Source organism: Mirounga angustirostris, unplaced genomic scaffold (genome assembly GCF_029215605.1).
Source record: "Mirounga angustirostris isolate CCGP_5_RB_7025 unplaced genomic scaffold, mMirAng1.0.hap1 SCAF_3, whole genome shotgun sequence".
Taxonomy (NCBI): Eukaryota; Metazoa; Chordata; class Mammalia; order Carnivora; family Phocidae; genus Mirounga; species Mirounga angustirostris.
This window is the reverse complement of record NW_026991711.1, coordinates 116,712,774-116,731,689: the sequence shown is the minus strand read 5'-3', so window position 1 is coordinate 116,731,689 and position 18,916 is coordinate 116,712,774.

The window sequence follows — 18,916 nt, the reverse complement described above, 5'->3', positions numbered from 1 at the left end:
GCATTCTTTGATGCGCTGTTTATTGCTCTTGAAAAGTGGTACCTATATAATGTATTTTAGAGGTGAATTAGCAGCAGTGTGGCCCTTCTTGGTAGAGAAGCCACACTTACTCCTGATGGCTATATCTGAACTTAGGGACACCCCCAAGGGGCCCAGAGAGTCAAGTTCACACTCAACTTCAGCTTCACGTCCCATTTCCTTTGCTTGTCCTTCAACAGGAACCATAGTTACTTGGGTTGCTGTGTTTTTCACATTAATTCCAACAACCAACTCATTGCTTAAGCTATCATTTGAAAATAGGTAAGATTTTATTTGCCAAATTCAAATCTTTTCTTCAAAAACTGGTGCAAACATCTGGGAGTAAACCACTATATGTCTTTATTATAAATGTAGTAATAGAAAAATAGTCTCAATTGAATGATTAATAAAAAACATATAGTGAGTCTTCTATTAAAAATGGTATTGAGGGCGCCTGGGTGGCTCAGTTGGTTAAGCAACTGCCTTCGGCTCAGGTCATGATCCTGGAGTCCCTGGATCGAGTCCCGCATCGGGCTCCCTGCTCGGCGGGGAGTCTGCTTCTCTCTCTGACCCTAACCCCTCTCATGTACTCTCTCTCATTCTCGCTCTCTCAAATAAATAAATAAATCTTAAAAAAAAAAAAAGACCTCTAAAAACGGTATTGAGTCATTCCTTGCAGTGTTTGGGAAATGTTTTTGAGCTAGACTATCTTTTTAAATTTAGAGTGGAGTGTGTTTAATTTGGATTAGTATGGGAGGAATTCCTAAGAAGAAATTTGGCATTCCTAAGAAAAGAGGAGAATAAATTAATGTTAGGTGTATTTTTCCAGTGGTATGCACTAGTTAGCTCTCTATTTCCCCTTTGTCGTAAATAAGTTATCATTGCACTTGCCTTTATATACTGGGCTAGTTTTGTGCTATAGTGAGAAGTACTTCTAATGACGTACAACTGAAATCAGGCACACAAGACACCTTACACAGTAGGACATCAATTAATTGCACATCTTTTTCCATTTAATTTCCACAACAAAATTGGCAACTAACATCCCCATTTTACAGAGAGGACACTAAGGCTCGGGAGCTAAAACATCTTGCTTGTGATGACATGATGAGGGAGTGGCAGAACTGAAATGCAAGTATTAAATGATCTGTCCAATGCCAAGATTCACAGACCTCAGAGATAGATCGGAAAGACTGTGGGATCCACTCTGAGAGAGTGCTGTGTTATTATTATACACAACCCAACTGTATTAAATATTTATTTTTCTATTTCTCCCTCTAAATTCCTAGGTCCTTGAGGGATAGGCATTCGGGCTTCTTTGTATCTAAGTTCAGAGTTCAGTTCAGCATTGTTGAATTAATAAAGTGGTTTAGCAGGCCTGAGAGGGCTCCTCTAGATTTCCTTAGGAAATATTTATTACCTCCTTCCTAGCAGATGAAAAAACAATTAAGACATAGTAAATAAACAGAACACAAAATAATCAAGTGTCAGTGACCTGAAGTCTATTAGACAAGAGGGTGTTCTAGGGTGGAGAGATGTAGTTTTCCCAGAGACACCAACACCAAAGGCTTTTTGACTATTTGGGCCTTAAGTGGATCTTCTGCCTGAGAAGAAGAAACAAGGTAAGAAATATGCCCCCATTCTCTCCTCAGCCTACTGTCCAACTCTCTTAAGTGCACTTCCTAAAACCGAAAGAACACTCAAGTCATGTTTCTTAAGTAAATAAATAAATGTAATAATGAAGCAGGTGATACTCCAATCAATAAGTTGTTAATCACATCAAATTGACGCTTAGTACCTGAGAGTAGAACCCATGGATCACACACCCATGGACCATGACAGTCCAGGCTGCTCTCTCGAGCGAGCTCTGGGTCATTTTGGAACCCTCATGAGCCATCCGCATGGGTCACTATGGAAGCCTTGAACAGATGGCTCTGGTCCGGCCTGTGGGGTGACACGAGTGTCCCAATATGTCCACACAGTAGACACAATGCTAATGCCAAATCATTGGAAGTTCTTTGATGAGGAAGTATGGATGCCTGGGGATTTACGTCCTTTTCTGGTTTTAGGGTCCCGAGAAGGGTGCTATACTCTACGAGGCAGCTCAGTCCTTTTGTTTTACAGTTGCTTCCAGCATTATAATTTTTAAAAGAGAATTTTACAATTACAAAAAGTAAATTCTACCATGTGAAAAATTCTATTGTTTGCCTCCAGTGACATTATAGAAATGAAATCTACTCCCCCTCCCTGCTTAGAGTTCTGCATACAAGGCTAGACGAATGTGACAGATATTGTAATTTAAATACAAATATTCACTTAGCAACCCCCCTGGAAACCTGTCTCTTGCAACTTGCTTTTGGGTAGAGTTCTCAAATCAGTCCTCTAAAAGAAGAAAGCCCAACAAGATTTGAAAACAGAAAATTATAGTGGTTTTATCAAACCAGTCTTCTCCAAACTTCCCTTCTGCCCTTCCCTGTTGTTCCAGGCTCAGAATCCTGTGTCAGCAAAGTCAGAATCCTGAGTTTATCTGTGCAGAAGTAGTGATGTTCCAAACTCTGTATCTCTGGAAATAAAGAAAATATGCCCACCTCATCCATTTTTTTTTTTTTCATTCTGAAATCTCTGTGTTGTATTCAGGATAACTGATATTTCTTCCTCTTAAATGAACTGTCCTCTTCATTATACATTTAGCAAAGCCCCTGAGTGGATATCATAGAAATCTCTGGAAAACAATCTTTGTAAATATTATTCTTTTGTCTTTATGAGACACCTTGCTTTTGATTTGCTTAATCCTTTGCTTAAATACAAAACAAGGTTAATTTCCCAAAGGTTGCCCATCTTTTTCAGGTGGCCTCTGGACAGGGTATGGCTGAGGTATGGGGAAGTGAGACTCTAAAGCACAACTGGGACAACTTACTCAACATGGGGTTTTTGTGTTTTGGGGGTGAAAATACTCTTCTGTAAACTTAGAGAAAAGTTCTTAAGTCATTCCTGAAGCCTTTCTCACCAAAAATGTTTGTAGTTTCCATTAAAGCAATTTATGGGCACATAATAACCTGTCTTTTTTTACTGGAGAATTTCAGAAGCTTGATTCACTTTGGATCATCCAAACAAGGTTAAATACACTGGAAATCTTTTTTCTTCAACTTGCTTTGATTTGTGTTTGAGGAATATGATGCGCGGCCAAATGACAGATAAAACTGATTCTTGCTTCCCTCTAAGATGGGCTCAGTCTTTACACCAATGAATCTTTCAGCAAGTAGCACACATCCCTCCCCAGCCCGAGACCCATCTCTAGAGACTAGAGCTGTTTCACACATTTTTATCTTTGAAAGCTTGAAATCAGAGCCTAGGGTGTAATGCAAATAAAGACCTAAGCGTGTATTAGGGAAAGCAATTTGACACTTTAAGAATTTCATCTCCTTCAAGCCAGCTCACAGACAGATTACATACAGAGAGGAACAGGTTAATACTTACATAACTGATTGAAAATTGGTGCTAATTGGCTTGAGGTTTAAATGAGCAAGCTCTGTCAGACAGCTGGGCTAGTTGTGGGTTCTGGATATGAAAGTACTACATAGAAATATAATTGATCTCTATGTAATGATGTTTATTCTCTAAAAATTAGGTTAAAATTGAAGAAATCATTTCCCTCATCTTCAATTAAAACAAATAGCTAACATTTAGCTCAACTCTGGTCTCCATGGCCTTGGAGATAAATTTCCTCCATTTTGCAAGTAAGCCACTGCTTACATTTTGCTGGGACGAATGGCCTGGAGGATCAGAGTATTTTTTAAAAGGTTAAAAGAAATTGTACCACATCCAGGAAGGCTAATTTTCATGCATCAAGGTTCTTTGAGCTGAATTTGTGTAATGAGTGCACTGGAAATTGAAAGACAAGATTAAAGTGCTGTTTGTCGTGTACCGAGATTTCAGAAATGCTTATCAGCCCTTCGCAGCTGAACACAGCCCAGATTAAAAACCGATCTGACAGAAAGGGAGGCTGACTGCAAATGTGGGGCTTTACATTCACGCTAATTACAAAGTGCATATTAAACATGAGGCCTATGATGAGAGCAGCTGCAAAAGGTCTTTATCTATATTAAGAGACTGTCCACCTACATAATAAGAATAATTACCAATGAGAGAATTCTTAAAAAGAAATTGCATTTAATGACACATCATACAATTTCTTGTAATTTCAAAAGTCTATTTCGCCATCCCCCAATAAGGTGTGACTTTGTCTTCTCTCTGGACCCAGGTGACAGATCAAATTTTGAAGACGAGATCCATTCACTTATACTTCTATTACTGCAAGCCCATTTGCTTTGAAAAGTACAAGTGTGGAAACTCTGTGGTGTCCCCAATCCCTGTTTCTAATGAACTGACAGGGAAGCAACGACAGTTTTTCCAATCCCCTGGAATTACTTGAGAGAAGGGACACCTAAGCCTATCTTACTTGGAAAGTTGTCAATATCACCAGACCTGGATGCCATCATTTTTTCTTTCCCTCCTAATAACTGGCAACATTAGAGCTATTATCTAGGAGCAATCGAATTGAAGGGCTATAAGAAATTCTCTTGGAGTCTCTTTCCCCCTTTGTAAACAGAAAACATCCCCCACGGTCCTTGGGAAATAAATGTAATACTCTAAAGGCATCTAGCATGCATTGAGCACTCCGTACATAGTTTTATTCCCTTCATCTTTTCTCTCCTTTCTTCTTCCATCTCTTTCTTTCTTCCCTTTTTTTTCCTTCATATTTTTGGGTTGATATAAACTTGAGTTATCCAACTGCCACCCAGCTTGAATGCTGTTTTTCAATATTCATTTTCAAAATGAAATACTTCTATACTTTTTTCTTTGCTTCTTATAGTTGTTCCTGAAAGCCTAGGCCCATAACAAATGACTAAAATTTAATAAATGATAATTGTGAGATACTCAAAAGAGCACCCAAGAAATTCAGCCTGTTGGGAAAGGCAAAGTGAGAGAGCAAAGGTCATAAAAATTGCAGAAATGTGCTAATAAAAGACATGTTATTTTGTAAACCAATCAAATTCTTTAGGATTTCAGACCAAAATTCCAAATGTCTAACAGCCATTTAATTTCTTACAAGGCTATAAAAATATTATGAAATAAAACATACATGCAAAAATGTTTATAAAAACATATGTATCGGGGCACCTGGGTGGCTCAGTCGGTTAAGTGTTCTGCCTTTAGCTCAGGTCATGATCCTGGAATCCAGGGATCAAGCCCCGCATCAGGCTCCCTGCTCTGGCGGGAAGCCTGCTTCTCCCTCTCCCTCTGCCTGCCACTCTGCCTACTTGTGTTATCTCTCTGTCAAATAAATAAATAAAATCTTTAAAAAAACAAACAAACAAACAAAAAAACATATGTATCAGTTGCCAGTAGTTGTAAGGCAAGGACTCGTGCAACCCCATCAGGATAAGAAATGGAAGGTGGTGGCACCTGAGAGGCAGATCTCTTCTGTGTGCATCTTGTCCATGAGCCCTTCCTCTTCTCAAGGGTCATCTTCTCATGAATGTTATGATACCATTTCCTTGCTTCTCTCAGGCTTTTCTGTATGGTGAACTGTACTCTTTCATCCTGTAATCGAAATTAATTTATTTCCTGTATGTCACCTGCCATTAATGGAAACAAAATGTTGATTCTTAGACTGGTTTTCTTGAAGTTTCTCAACTTCAGTTCCTGTCTTAGTCAGCTTGGGCTTCTATAATGATGACCAAAGACTGGGTGGCTTAAACAACCAACATTTATCTCTTACAGTTCTGGAGGCTGGGAAAGTCAAAATCTCGATGCCAGGAGATTCAGTGTTCCCTCTTCCTTGTGTGCTGAGGGCCTTCTAACTGCTGCATCCTTATATGGTAGAGAGAAGAGATGGAGACATGGGATCTCCCAGGGGCATTAGTCCCATCATGATGACCTCACCCTCATGACCTTATCTAATTATCTCCTAAAGGCCTCATCTCCAAACACCATCACTTTGAGAGTTAGGATTTCAACAAGTGAATTTTCAAGGTACATAAATATTCATTCCATAATAGTCCCTTTATCTTTTTCCCTTGATGGCAGTAGGGGTCAACATTTCCAGATGGGAACCTGCTCCATTCTTAGATGGCTTTAATAACAGATTAAATAGTTTAAATAAGACCCCAGCAAAAGGGGGAAGTAGAAACTTTGGGGGATTTCCTATCTCCCAACATCTGAGATTCCTATCTCTCATTTCCTTTCTGTGCCATAACAACCATAATTGCCAGTGGTATAAGAAGAGAGAAAAATAACTCCATCGCAGAGAGAGTGTGCTATAAAAAAAAGAAAATCTGGCATAAAGGTATTGCTGGGAATCCCTGAAAATCTCTAACTCTTAGAGAAAACTTTACTTCACTGAAGTGTTTGGAGAGAAATTCACAGTACAGCTCAACATTGTTCATAAAAGAGATCCCACGCTTTCCTCCCTCAAAATAGATAAAATTTTCCTAATGATAAATGAAATGATGGTAAAGAAGAGTGTTACTCTTTTTCTTGAGGCTGAGAAAAGGTTGTGGATTTGAGCCTGTCGAGATGCCCCTGCTATCCTCACCTGCTGATCTCACCACCGGGGTCTGAGCACTGCAGGTAGTGGATACCAAAACACCATTTCCTGCAGTCTGGAAGGAAGACCGAATCGTTGTTTGGTAACAAGAGGCCAAACAGGAATTTAGAAAAGGTGTGATGATGATGGTAGTCCAAAGGAAGAGCCTACACGTAAGCACCTACCACAAGAGGCTGACACACTCTCCCTGCCCTAATGAGAGTGAATGTTGCCTCCCATCCACATCCTCAAATGCTCTCTCAGATTTGTTTTCCAGGCCAACCACAGATGAGTTCCCCACTTCTAATCCAACTCCTCCAGTAATTAAGACCACTAACCTGTTCCTGCCATGCCTGCCCCATGGGAGGGTCCTATGGAATCCAAATACAGTCATTTTAGACTTTGGCATATTGAAGTCAGACCCCCTCTCCTTCCTGCCAACTTATAATTTGATAAAAATATTATTAAATAATACTAATTTTAAGAAATATATGTGAAAGTTTTTTCTGCAGGTGGTGCACAGCACCAGGCTGGCTTGACCTGAGTGACTTGGGATCTAGTCACTAAATAATTTGTGACTTAAAAACTTAAAAGTTTTCCACCTTTAAGATGAACGGGTTGACCATATGGTCTCTAAGATATCGTTAAGTCAAAAATTCTATTCTATTTGTAAATAGTGGTTATCTGGATCTTATATTAGAGATTTTGTTTTTTACATGAATTTTAGATCACATTTTTATGGTGAGGGATTAAAAAACAGAATAAAGAGAGTAATCAAGATTATTTCCTAGAGGAATGGAAAAACCTTAGGAATAATCATCACAATGATCAAATAAAAAGCAAACAAGCATAAAACCTTCATATTTATCTCCACCTGTATTTTTGTCATATACAGATTATGTGGGTGGTCCTAAATATTTCAGGGTTGTAAACTGACACAGGATAGGGGATAAACTTTTTTTGAGCATTCACTCTGTTCTAGGAATTATGCTAAGTGCATTTGTCTTCACAGTAAAGACTGTAAAGATAATGATACTCCCTTTTAGAGACAAGGAAATTGAAACTCAGTTACTTGGAACAAATTACCTGGTGATCAGTGGCGGAAGTTCTCAAAGTGCCCCGCACCCACACACATGTCAACATCATTGGCATTACCTAGAAATTTGGTATGATTACAAATTCTCAGGCCCCACTAGGACCTACTAAATCTGAGACTCTGGAGATGAAACCCAGAGATGAGTTTTAAAGTTTTAGAAACTTTGCTCATGTGAGTTAATAAACAAGGAATCAATCCTAGATCTAATATCCAAACCTGACTTCTTCCACCACCCACAATTATTATGGAATTTCAATGTGCCTGAATTATCTCTGATAACTTTTCTTCAACATGTCTTCAAATGTTTTCCAGGGAGGGAATATTGCAATCACCTCTTTACCAGGTCAACTAGAGGCAGATGAGAGAGTGAAAACAATCATTTCAAGTTTGGGAGACAAAAGGAAAGCATGAATTTTCAAGAAGATTCACGACAATAACATATGTACTTGCATTATGCCTAGGAACAAGGGATGGACTTGAAGACCTATGAGATCCACTGCATTCTATGAGTTTTCTGATTTGATTTTAGAGATGGCTAACCACTCCTTGGTGTATATATATATATATATATATTTATTTATTTATTTATTTATAATATATTTATTTATTTATTTTTAAAGAGTTTATTTATTTGACAGAAAGAGAGACACAGCGAGAGAGGGAACACAAGCAGAGGGAGTGGGAGAGGGAGAAGCAGGCTTCCCATGGAGCAGGGAGCCCGATGCGGGGCTCAATCCCAGGACCCTGAGATCACGGCCTGAGCAGAAGGCAGATGCTTAACGACTGAGCCACATATTTATTTATTTATTTGTTTGTGTGTTTATTTTTAGAGAGAGAGTGGAGGCAGAGGGGGAGAGAGAGAATTTTAAGCAGTCTCCACGCCCAGTGCAGAACCAATGTGGGGCTTGATCTCATGACCCTGAGATCATAACCTGAGTAGAAATCAAGAGTGGATGCTTAACCGACTGAGCCACCCAAGCACCCCCCACTCCTTTATATTTATAAATTTATTTAAAATAATTCTTTTTAAAGATTTTATTTATTTATTTGAGAGAGAGAAACAGAGAGAGCACAAGCAAAGGGAGGGGCAGAGGAAGAGGGAGAAGCAGACTCCCCGCTGAGCAGGAAGCCCAATGCAGGGCTCAATCCCAGGACCCTGAGATCATGACCTGAGCCGAAGGCAGACACTTAACTGACTGATCCACCCAGGTGCCCCTATATTTATAAATTTATAATAGCATGTTTCTTTCAAGAAATGGATTTGAGGATATAATTTTTAAATCTCATATGTAAAATAAAGCAAGAGAAAATTTTACTTATTTTACTTACTTCCTCACCTCCAATTCCATGGTAATCATTACCTGTGGGTGTTGAACAATATTTACTGAACAAATAAAATTAGATCCTGGGATTATTTGGCAAATCCCCTTTAGTTTTAAATTTTATATCTGTTGATGTAAAATTAGTCTGTATGAGATTGAAAACATAAGTTAGTTTGTAATAGTTTGCCATACAATTATATGGAGGACTTCTGACCTCAAGTTCTTGCCAGAGTCAAAATAAAAAATCAAAATTTACCTTTTTTTTCTATCCCGCTTTCAGAATACAAGTCTACATGTTTCATACAGCCTTGTCTTTTTCCTATACAACAAATTGTTTGGAGAGAAGGGCTAATACTGATCACATACCTCAGTCTCATTGATGACAGGTCTAGAATTTATAAGGAGAGAGGTGGTAGTGATGAGGCTATAAGTCTTATACATTTATATTACAGTGGCATACTCAGTGGCAGCGAAAATTTCCTCATTGCCATGAAATTTCCACAGCCTTTGCAAGAACTAAAGTCTGGGTGGGCATAGGCTGTAAGTTTAGCTCAAGTTCACATTTTCAGGAATCATGAAATTTGCTACTTTTCTTACACGAATTTCTTCATAAAGCAAAATGGCATTCATCTAGAATTGTGAGCTTCCTGAAACCATCTTTTGACTTGCAAGTGTCTTTTAAACTAATGTGTGCTCTAAATCAGTCTTGTTACCGTGTTCACCAACTGCTGTTTTCTTTTCCATTCCAGGTTATCAAGAACATTAGGGAAATAGGGGCATTTGTGTTTCATGCAGAGGTCTCATTACATAAGAAGTAATTTTATACAGAATATATAAATTACTGATTTTTTGCTTCAGCGAGAATTTGCAAACTTACAATGCTGCAAAATATTCATCCAATCATATATTTCCTCTGTCCAGTATAACAACTAATATTTTCACTATTCAAGTTTTCTTGTTTGTTGTACTGTGTGTATGTGAAATTTTTTGGGGGGGTTCAATAAGATATTCATTACACAAAATCACAAAAGAACTATGACCTAATCAGCCAGTGTTTTTAAAAGATTATAATGAAAATTACCTCAAAACATTTAGTATTGGCCAATTGGCACACCGTCTAGACAAACATTGGTTCAAAGATCAGTTCAGCCACTCACCAGCTGTTGAGTTTAAATTATTCAGCTTCCAAACCCCACTTTTCACTTCTATAAAATAGAGGTGTAAATAGAATATATGCATGCATAGCATTTGTGAGAGAACTAAATTAGACAACCCATGCAATTCACTATCCCAGTGCTCACACATGGTTAGACTTCATTATTATTAGTTTATATAATGTTATAAGGAAACATTAGAACAATGAAATATTTCTAACCTAAGGATATGACTAAAAAACAGTCCAATACATTCTGAGCACAAATCTAAAATAATCCCAGAATCTTAATCCCTGGTACTTGCCCAGGGAAGGAAATCCCTCCAGCTGGTTCTGTGGTTCTATGGTTCCTCCCTACTAAGAACTTATCCTCCAATAGGAGAACCCTGGTGAAGGACTGTTGTTGTTTTCTTTATACTTTACATAAAGTAACACTTTAAAAAAGAACATGGTAACTGCAGGTTTCCAGCTGTGAGGAACTCCCTCTCTGGTTAGGAGGAGGTCACTGACTGTTTGCAAAAGGAGTTGTTAGATACTGTTTGCACAGTGCAAATCAAAAGGAGTTGGGAGAAAGTCCATAGGTTAATGAGAACATTAGACAGCCTTATGATGGGATGTGGAAAATGCACTTTCCTTCTCTATCCTCAATTTTCCATCAACTTTTATATAAAGAAGTGGCTTAGGCAGACAAGGAGTCTCAAAAACAAGCAACTGGGCAGAGAAAATCTTATCTTGGATTTTCCAAAGAGCTTCCATTGCACTATTAAAATTAATACTATTTCTTGGTGAGGCCAATTTAATGCATCATTGCTTCTAATTGTGTGCTTAACATACACTCCTTTGAACATTTAGCCTGGGATGTAAATAAATGTTAGCATTCACACATTCACACATCTAATTAATTTCCACCAGAAAATTCATTACAATATTACACCATATGGACTTATCTTCATTAACTGTAATGGAGCCCTTTAAAATGAAATGTTTCCTAGAATATCATATGTTGGGCAGTGGTAATACAACAGGCTAAAAAAAAAAAAGGCAAGGCTGTCTTAAAATGAAAATTCGAAACTTCATATGGATTTGTAATTCAAGTCTCACTTATTTTGATTATAGAAAAAATGTATATATAATTATATAAAGTGTATATATAATTATATAAATTATATAAAATGTATATATAATTATATAAAAATGTATAATATAATATACATTATAGTTCATAGGCAATCTTCCAGAAATCATCAGTTTTTGATTGATCTAAGTCTGTAAACATGGTTAAATTTCTAGCCTTGAAGAGTGTTTACTATGTCCCCAAATTCTTTAAAGAACTACGGTGATATTTTACCTTAATTTTTCTTTTAGCTTTACATAATGTTTCTTTGAGCCCCATCTTAGTGGTTATTCATTAGAAGATGTAGACCTTAAATAGAACCCAGGAACGGCTTGGAACCCTAAGAATATATATAATTCAGGATTTCTTGAGGTCTAAGCCATAATGTTGAGCTTCTATACCTTGCCTAGGTAGAAAACTCTGACAAAGGTTCCATTATATGGTGGCTGCGACCTACTTACAATGCAGTGAAAATGGTGTGATCGATGTCATGGCCAAGCTGTGGAAGGAAGAGGTCTTAAATGCAGGCTTCTGAATATTGTAGAAGTTGTTCTTTAAAAAAAAAATGTAATTCGGGCGCCTGGGTGGCTCAGATGGTTAACGTCTGCCTTCGGCTCAGGTCATGATCTCAGGGTCCTGGGATCAAGTCCCGCATCGGGCTCCCTGCTCCTTGGGAGCCTGCTTCTCCCTCTGCCTTTCTCTCTCGCTCTGTCTCTCATGAATAAAAAAAAAAAAAAAAATCTTTAAAAAAAAATGTAATTCTAAATTAAATTGGGAGGCATTTTCATGGAATGTAATTTAGACCATGGATTTTAAATTATTCATTTTTCTTTTTTTTTTCTAAGTGTTCATTTTTCTTACTAAGTCAAGGTCATCTTTTTCTTTCAAAATTCACATTTTCTGCTACACACACAGTTTAGAAAAATCTCAAGATGTTCTTTAAGCAGCATCTTTAAGTCCTTCATCAAGCATTTATTCACAAAAATTGCACTTCACGTTTATTCTGTGTTTTTACATTAAAACGTTTACATATATATTATATTTTATTAAGTTCAGTTCAGAGTCAAGTGTTGAGAAGGAAAGAAAGAAAAGAACTAATGTCTTTTCCTGTCAGCATTTATGTGTGGGGAAATAAAATATACCTTCTCCTAGATAATTCTAAACCATATATAATCAAGGTAGACAGTATGTGATAATCCTGTTTGCTCTGCAGAAATTGAAAGCATTCTTCTTTGTTTACTGGAGTACATGAGGTCCCACATTCAGCACTGTCCTTGTCCAATATTGAACAAATTGCAGTCCTCACATGTGAAAGAGCGGCTACTCCTACCCGGCCGATCCGTTGACAGAGGGATTAAATATTATATTGCACATGCCTGTCCTATGATAGGCTCTTAAACATTCAATTCACAAATCTTAATGGCCCAGTCAGTCTTTCTTGAGAAAGTGAGATTTGAGCAGAGATATGGAGGGTGAGGAGGATTATTAAGCAAGGGGGGTGTGTGAGGCAGTGTTTCCAACAGAGGGACTTGCAGGAACAGAGAGCCCATAGCAGGAGGAGCATGGCTCTGCCCAGACCCTAAAGGAAGGTCAGTGTGTCCAGATGCAGGTTGTTCTGGCCAGAGGATCCCAGGTGAGGTTCTACCAAGGAGGCAAAAATGGGCCTGTGATGCATTAAGGAACTCAAGTCTTTATGCAGTGAGAAATCAGAAACTATGGAAGGGTTTTAAACTGAGGAAAGGCATTTGAAGACATCTTTGTTTTGAGTCATGACCTCTCCTAGGTCACCAAGAGAGAAACTCAAATTCATAAAAGCAGATGAGGAGAACTCTTATTTGTTGTTGATTTGTCCTTTTTTAATTTTTAAGTTTGTTAAATGAAATATCATAAATCCAGTCCCCAGAACAGTCCCTGGCCCATTACAGGTACATTTTCTCTGGCAACTCATATTTACCTGGGCTCCTTAGAATGACCTCCTTCAAAGTTTTAACCACCTTCCAAGTCAAATTGTTTTGGAAAATATAGTAACTCTTCAGTGACAAGGATCACCAATGTTTCTGCTTAAGTTCAAAAAAGTTCTATTATAAAAATTGGGCATTGAAGGGGTGGTTTACATTGCTTTATTCGATGTCAAAAAAGTGTAGAGTCAATATGTTATGATCTTTTTATTTCTCAAGCAATCTAGTTTTTAGGTACTTTCAGTAATACATTTCCTCTTGTCAGTATAGGAGAGCTCAGTTTACACAATACTAGATATTTTCAGAATTGTAGAAATATGAATTCGAACTTTCTTACAGGTTAGCTGTAAAACAAGTTTACATTTTACATGTGCATAAATGGATTTTAAAGATAATTTTGGAGAGGGGCACCTGGATGGTACAGTCAGTTAAGTGTCTGGCTCTTGATTTCAGCTCAGGTCATGATCTCAGGGTCCTGGGATCGAGCCCCATTTCAGGCTCTGTCCTCAGGGGGAGTCTGCTTGAGATTCTTTCCCTCCCTGTTTGCTCCTCCCCTTGCTCTCCCTCTTTCTCAAATAAATAAATCCATCTTAAAAAAAAATAATGTAGGAGACTATTAGTAACAGCAGCAGCAGTTTTGGAAAGATTTTTGAGGCTCTTTGTGTAATGGACAAAGCCATGTCCAACAGAGGGAAGGATGCCTTCAAAGCTAACCAGGCATTTGAACAATATAGTCAGTGAAAAATTGTCATGGAGAGAAGATGTTTTCAAAATCCGAAGTAAATTTTGTCCAACTCCCATGGTGATCTTAGCACATCAAAAGCTACCGATTTGCTATTAGACACATCATCTCCACAAAGCTGTCAGCATATCACCCTCACCTACATTGTTAGAAGCGCAAATGCTCAGACCACACCTCAGACCTCTTGAGTCAGAAACTCGGGGGTGGGCGCCAGCAAACTGTGTTAATAAGCGCCCTGGGTTCTCAAATTTGAGAACCCCTGATCTAGGAGAAACGGTATCCTTCAGAAATTATATCTGTCATTCAGCCAGTCATGTCCTCTAGTTACTAAAATAGCTTTTAAGTGTTACAAAAGATAATAAGGGAAAAGATACAGCCCAGAACCTACTCTTTTCCTCTGGTCTAGTAGAACCTTTCCCCACGTTGCTAATATGTCTTGAGGAAATCTGACTGGTTCCTGCTGCAGAGGCGGACCCTGGTTAGTATGAGCCAATTATGGCAATCCCAATGCCCTATTGTTTAGGGATATTGTTTAGGGATATTGTAGGTCTGAACCAATTTGGACCAATGAGATACGTAAAAGATTATTCAGCCTTTTGGGCAGGGGGTTTCATTATTCTTAAGAGACAAAGGAGACTCTTTCTTCCACTGCATGTAAACTTAGATGCTACCAGCAGGCATCCACTGGCATGAGGAGAACCAATTGGAGGATGATGTGGGTTTATCAGGTGGTGCAGAATGGAGAGTCAGAAAAAACTTGAGTTCTGGAAGACATTGCTGGGCCACTGGATCAGCCCTTCCTGACTCTTAAGTTAAAAATGTTACCTGTAACCAAAAGCATCCTAACTTATATAGGATAACCAGTAAACCATGAGCTATCCTGAGGCACGGTCAGGGCCTTAATCATCTTTATATCCTGGGGGCCCAGTTCATGCCTGGAAGATTGTGACTGCTTAACAGATTTTTGTTGAATGAATGAAAAACTGAATGCATTTATATTTTACAAGTATATTCCATTAACCATAGCATCCAAAGAGGTAGAAATGCAATGTGAGTACCTCAAAATTAGTTTTAGTCAGAAGGCAGTCATCTTGTACTACTTTTCAAACTGATTGATGTTGAAAATGTAGTGAGGAATCCTTTTATCTGGAGAGAAAGGAGGTATCTTCACCTATGCTTTATTTTTAAAACTTGAACATAAAAAAAATAACTGCTACTTTTAATGATCAAGAACATGTTCCTAAATCTACAGCTTAAAACACACAAACAAGTCCCTCTCTGTCCTTGATTCCACTTCTCACTTACATGTTTTTCTTTCTTGTGATGGCAAGATGTGATGCTCTTAATTGCTCACACGCATGAATGAGAAGTGATTATAAACTTCAGGTTTAATAAGAACATCAAAAAAGAGGAGAGATGGATCAAACTTCCCCATCAGTTATAGGGGTGTTCTGGTTTCATTCTGTATTTCTTTCTCCCATGTTTGTAAAAGTGCCAAATAAAATGATCTCTACCTGTGTGGTGTTGTGGGCCAGAGGCTTCTCCCAGAGGCAGAAGGAAAACAAAAGCTTTAAGCCCTCACTTGAGAGACCACTGAAAAGTCATGCATGGGTAGGACTAAGGCTGAGCCCCACTCCTCGTCTCCTGAGAACCAGCCCCAGACCTTTTGCACCCTGAGGTGGGACAGATTACTCCAGCAAGTATATATCTAGCACTTGACATATCCCAGTTGTGATTTCAGACACAAAATTTTACCCACCTACCAAATGTGCCCAAGGTGGTGAGCATGCCCCACTTACTCAAAGTAGTTCTGATTCTTCATGAGTTGAAATTTCAATGCTTTTTCCAGCTACAAATGGCAAATGTTATTATTCTAGTACTTTCACTCCTGAATCACACACAATTTTAATACCACGAAGCAGTAAACTTATTCTTTAAACGCACTAGGCATAATAAGCAGTTGTTTTTTGTTTGTTTGTTTGTCTTTCATTAGACTAACCAGTAAATGAAGCAAACCATCCTTACTTGAGAACAACGGAGCATGGTGATCTGGGGGGACGGTCACTCCTCCCCATGTTTACCTTTATTCCCTATTTAGACCTGCCTAAATTTTCTTCATGTTCCTTCTTACTACTTCAAATTCAAGTATATTAGAATGTCACTGTCTGGAAGTTTACATGGATCCGTGTGTGTGTGTGTGTAGAGGTTGGACATTTCATTTTCACAGAGGATGAACCCTTTTCTCTGGAACTTCTGGCATCTGCAAGCTGGAGAGGATCTAAGGGAAGAAGGCGGTGCGAGCGCCCTGTCAGCTCTGTGGAAGGACACTAGAGCAGGTTTTCACCCAGCCACCAGGCCGTCCCTTGAGATGACACCCAAAACAAAACTAAAAGATTCAGTGGCAGTGAAGAAAGGCTCAAGAGTTCTGTGTTTGGGTCATGATAAAATAGGAAGGCAGTTTTATTTTTGCAGGTGTTATTAAATGTGTTAATTAGCCACCTGAAAGCAAAGCTGGGGTTTGCCAGTCAAGAGCTGTAATGTAGGCAAGTGAGAACGCTCGCTGGCTCATGGATTGGTCTGGGAGGCCATCGAGACACACTGATACTCTTTTCTGTGCCCCCTGAAGGGAATTATTTACCCTTGCAGGTTGTGCGAAGAGTTACCACCCCAGGCTGGCAAGAGGAGGCTTCTTACCGCCCCCATACCCTGTGATTCTACAACACAACAGCGGGTTGTGCGTGTACTTCAACGACCTTGCTCTGGGTGTTACACCTGCACCGCTAAAAAGATCAGCATCTAAGTTCCCCTAATAACGCTTTGATGACACACCAACAGTACAGTGGGCTTGATAGCCATAAGCCAATTAAGGCAATTAGTGCTATTTAATGTGAAATGTTCTCCAATACACACACTGGCGGAAATATTAAAAAATACAAGCATTGCGAATTCTGATTTATTTTCCCGTTGCCAGCGCCAGCTGCTGAGTGCCAAGCGGCACTGTATGTGCTCCTGGCATAACTTTATTAATAATCCTGGCAAACAAAGAATCCTTCAACAAAGAGCAGTAGCCTTTTGATTATATTGTGCCACAGATAATAATTGCTTCAAATTGAGTGTAGTGAAGTCTATTTGCTCATGCATAATGAAAAAAAATCATATAACAGCTTGATTATGAAAACTAACGGCATGTTGGAGTGTTACCAAGAATTCCCCCAAATTGGACGTTTTAATTGTTTTACCTCAGTTGCTGATCCAGGCCAAATTCATTTAAAACAAATTTAACATACCAAAATCTCTATAAAGCAAACTGATTCCCAAGCTCACTGGCAATAATTTACTTAGAGTTAACGAATGTGAAAAATGTTTTTTAAAGCTACATAAAAATATAATAATAATGTTATTATTGGAACAGTAGTTAAATCAGAAAAATTCCAGTACACAGGAAAATTTAAATGGACTCTCACAGGCTCTGGAAAGAGGATTTGAACTGTACTTTTAGAAATTGGAATTGTGCGGGTTTGTCTCTGCTTATGGGTATTCTACAATTATTTCAATTTTAAAATGGATCTGCTTTTTAACAAAGACATGGAAGCGTACCTTTAATTTCTGTTCACATAATAGCTACCGTTTATCGAGCCATTGCTATGCTTCAGACGCTGGGCTAAACAGTTTACAAATATCATCCAACTTAGTTTTTGTCATGTCATGTCCCATGCTTTGCACACAGTAGGTACAAGATCAAGATTTGTTTCATGAATAGAGAAGTAACTTGCTTCACATCACAAGTAATGCACCAGCATTTCAAGCCCGGTGATGATGTTCAGTAGCTGTTCTCTTAGATCCCTTATTTATGCTTTTTTCCTTTTCTAGGAGAGATGCTTTAAAGGTCTCCCATTCTAACAGTCCCTAGGCGAGGCTGAGCACAACCACATTAGGAATTCCTCTAGGTACAAATTTCTCAGGATTCCAGGCTATGTGACGCCTATAGATAAGGATAGTGGTTAATCGTCTTGGGCTCTGCTGAGGGAACTGCTCTGGTGACGTTTCAAACACAGCTCAGTGTGAGAAGACCAACACTGAGAAATCTGATGGCCAAGGAAGTCGATCGAGTTGGCCAGACACAGTTTACATCCAACCAAGGATGGAACACTCTTGCCCGAAACAATTTTCTTATTGAATAAATATTGCACTTAGAATAGTCTGTGACTTTGATTTCTCAGTCTTTGCAATATCTTGTGGTCCACATTATTAACACTGATCATGGTGAGTCCTAGGCAACATTTTGAAGAGAGTTATGCTTCCTATGGCACCCTCTCTACACCCTTCCACACCCCATCCCCTCTCCACCTGCTCCAAGTCCCACCTCCATCCCAGCGCATTAACTTAGCCTCTCACCATTATTAAAAATAAAATAAAAATTATTTTTATTATTTTAGCCATGGAACCCTTGTCCAAATGCAATCTTAGTTGGAAGCACAAATACAAGAAACAAGCCTAATCTTCTTTCTAAGGTATGGGTCTTAACGTCTAGAAACTAACTCCGTATAAACTCGACTCTAAAACCTGAATGAAGCTTCTTTCTAGGTCTTATCCCAAGGTCCACGTCATTTCAAAGAATTCTCAGATAACAACAATGACCCTTTTGATATCCTCTTTGATTTCCTCTGTACTAATAGCCACTAACACAGTGTAAGCCCAATACGTCTTTGTTTTTTACATGCAGGTTAACTTTTAAGCTGTGACCTACCTCATGGCAGAAACCTCCCGTCTTTTGTATTTTTCATTTCAGTAGAAGACCCCATCTACAGTAAATAATTCACCAAAAGTCCACCATAGAAACAGTTCTCATCAAGGTAAAGCAAAACAGAAAGAGAAAGATAAGGCAGAGGGTACACATTTTTATGAGCCCTGCTGCTTGCTTTCT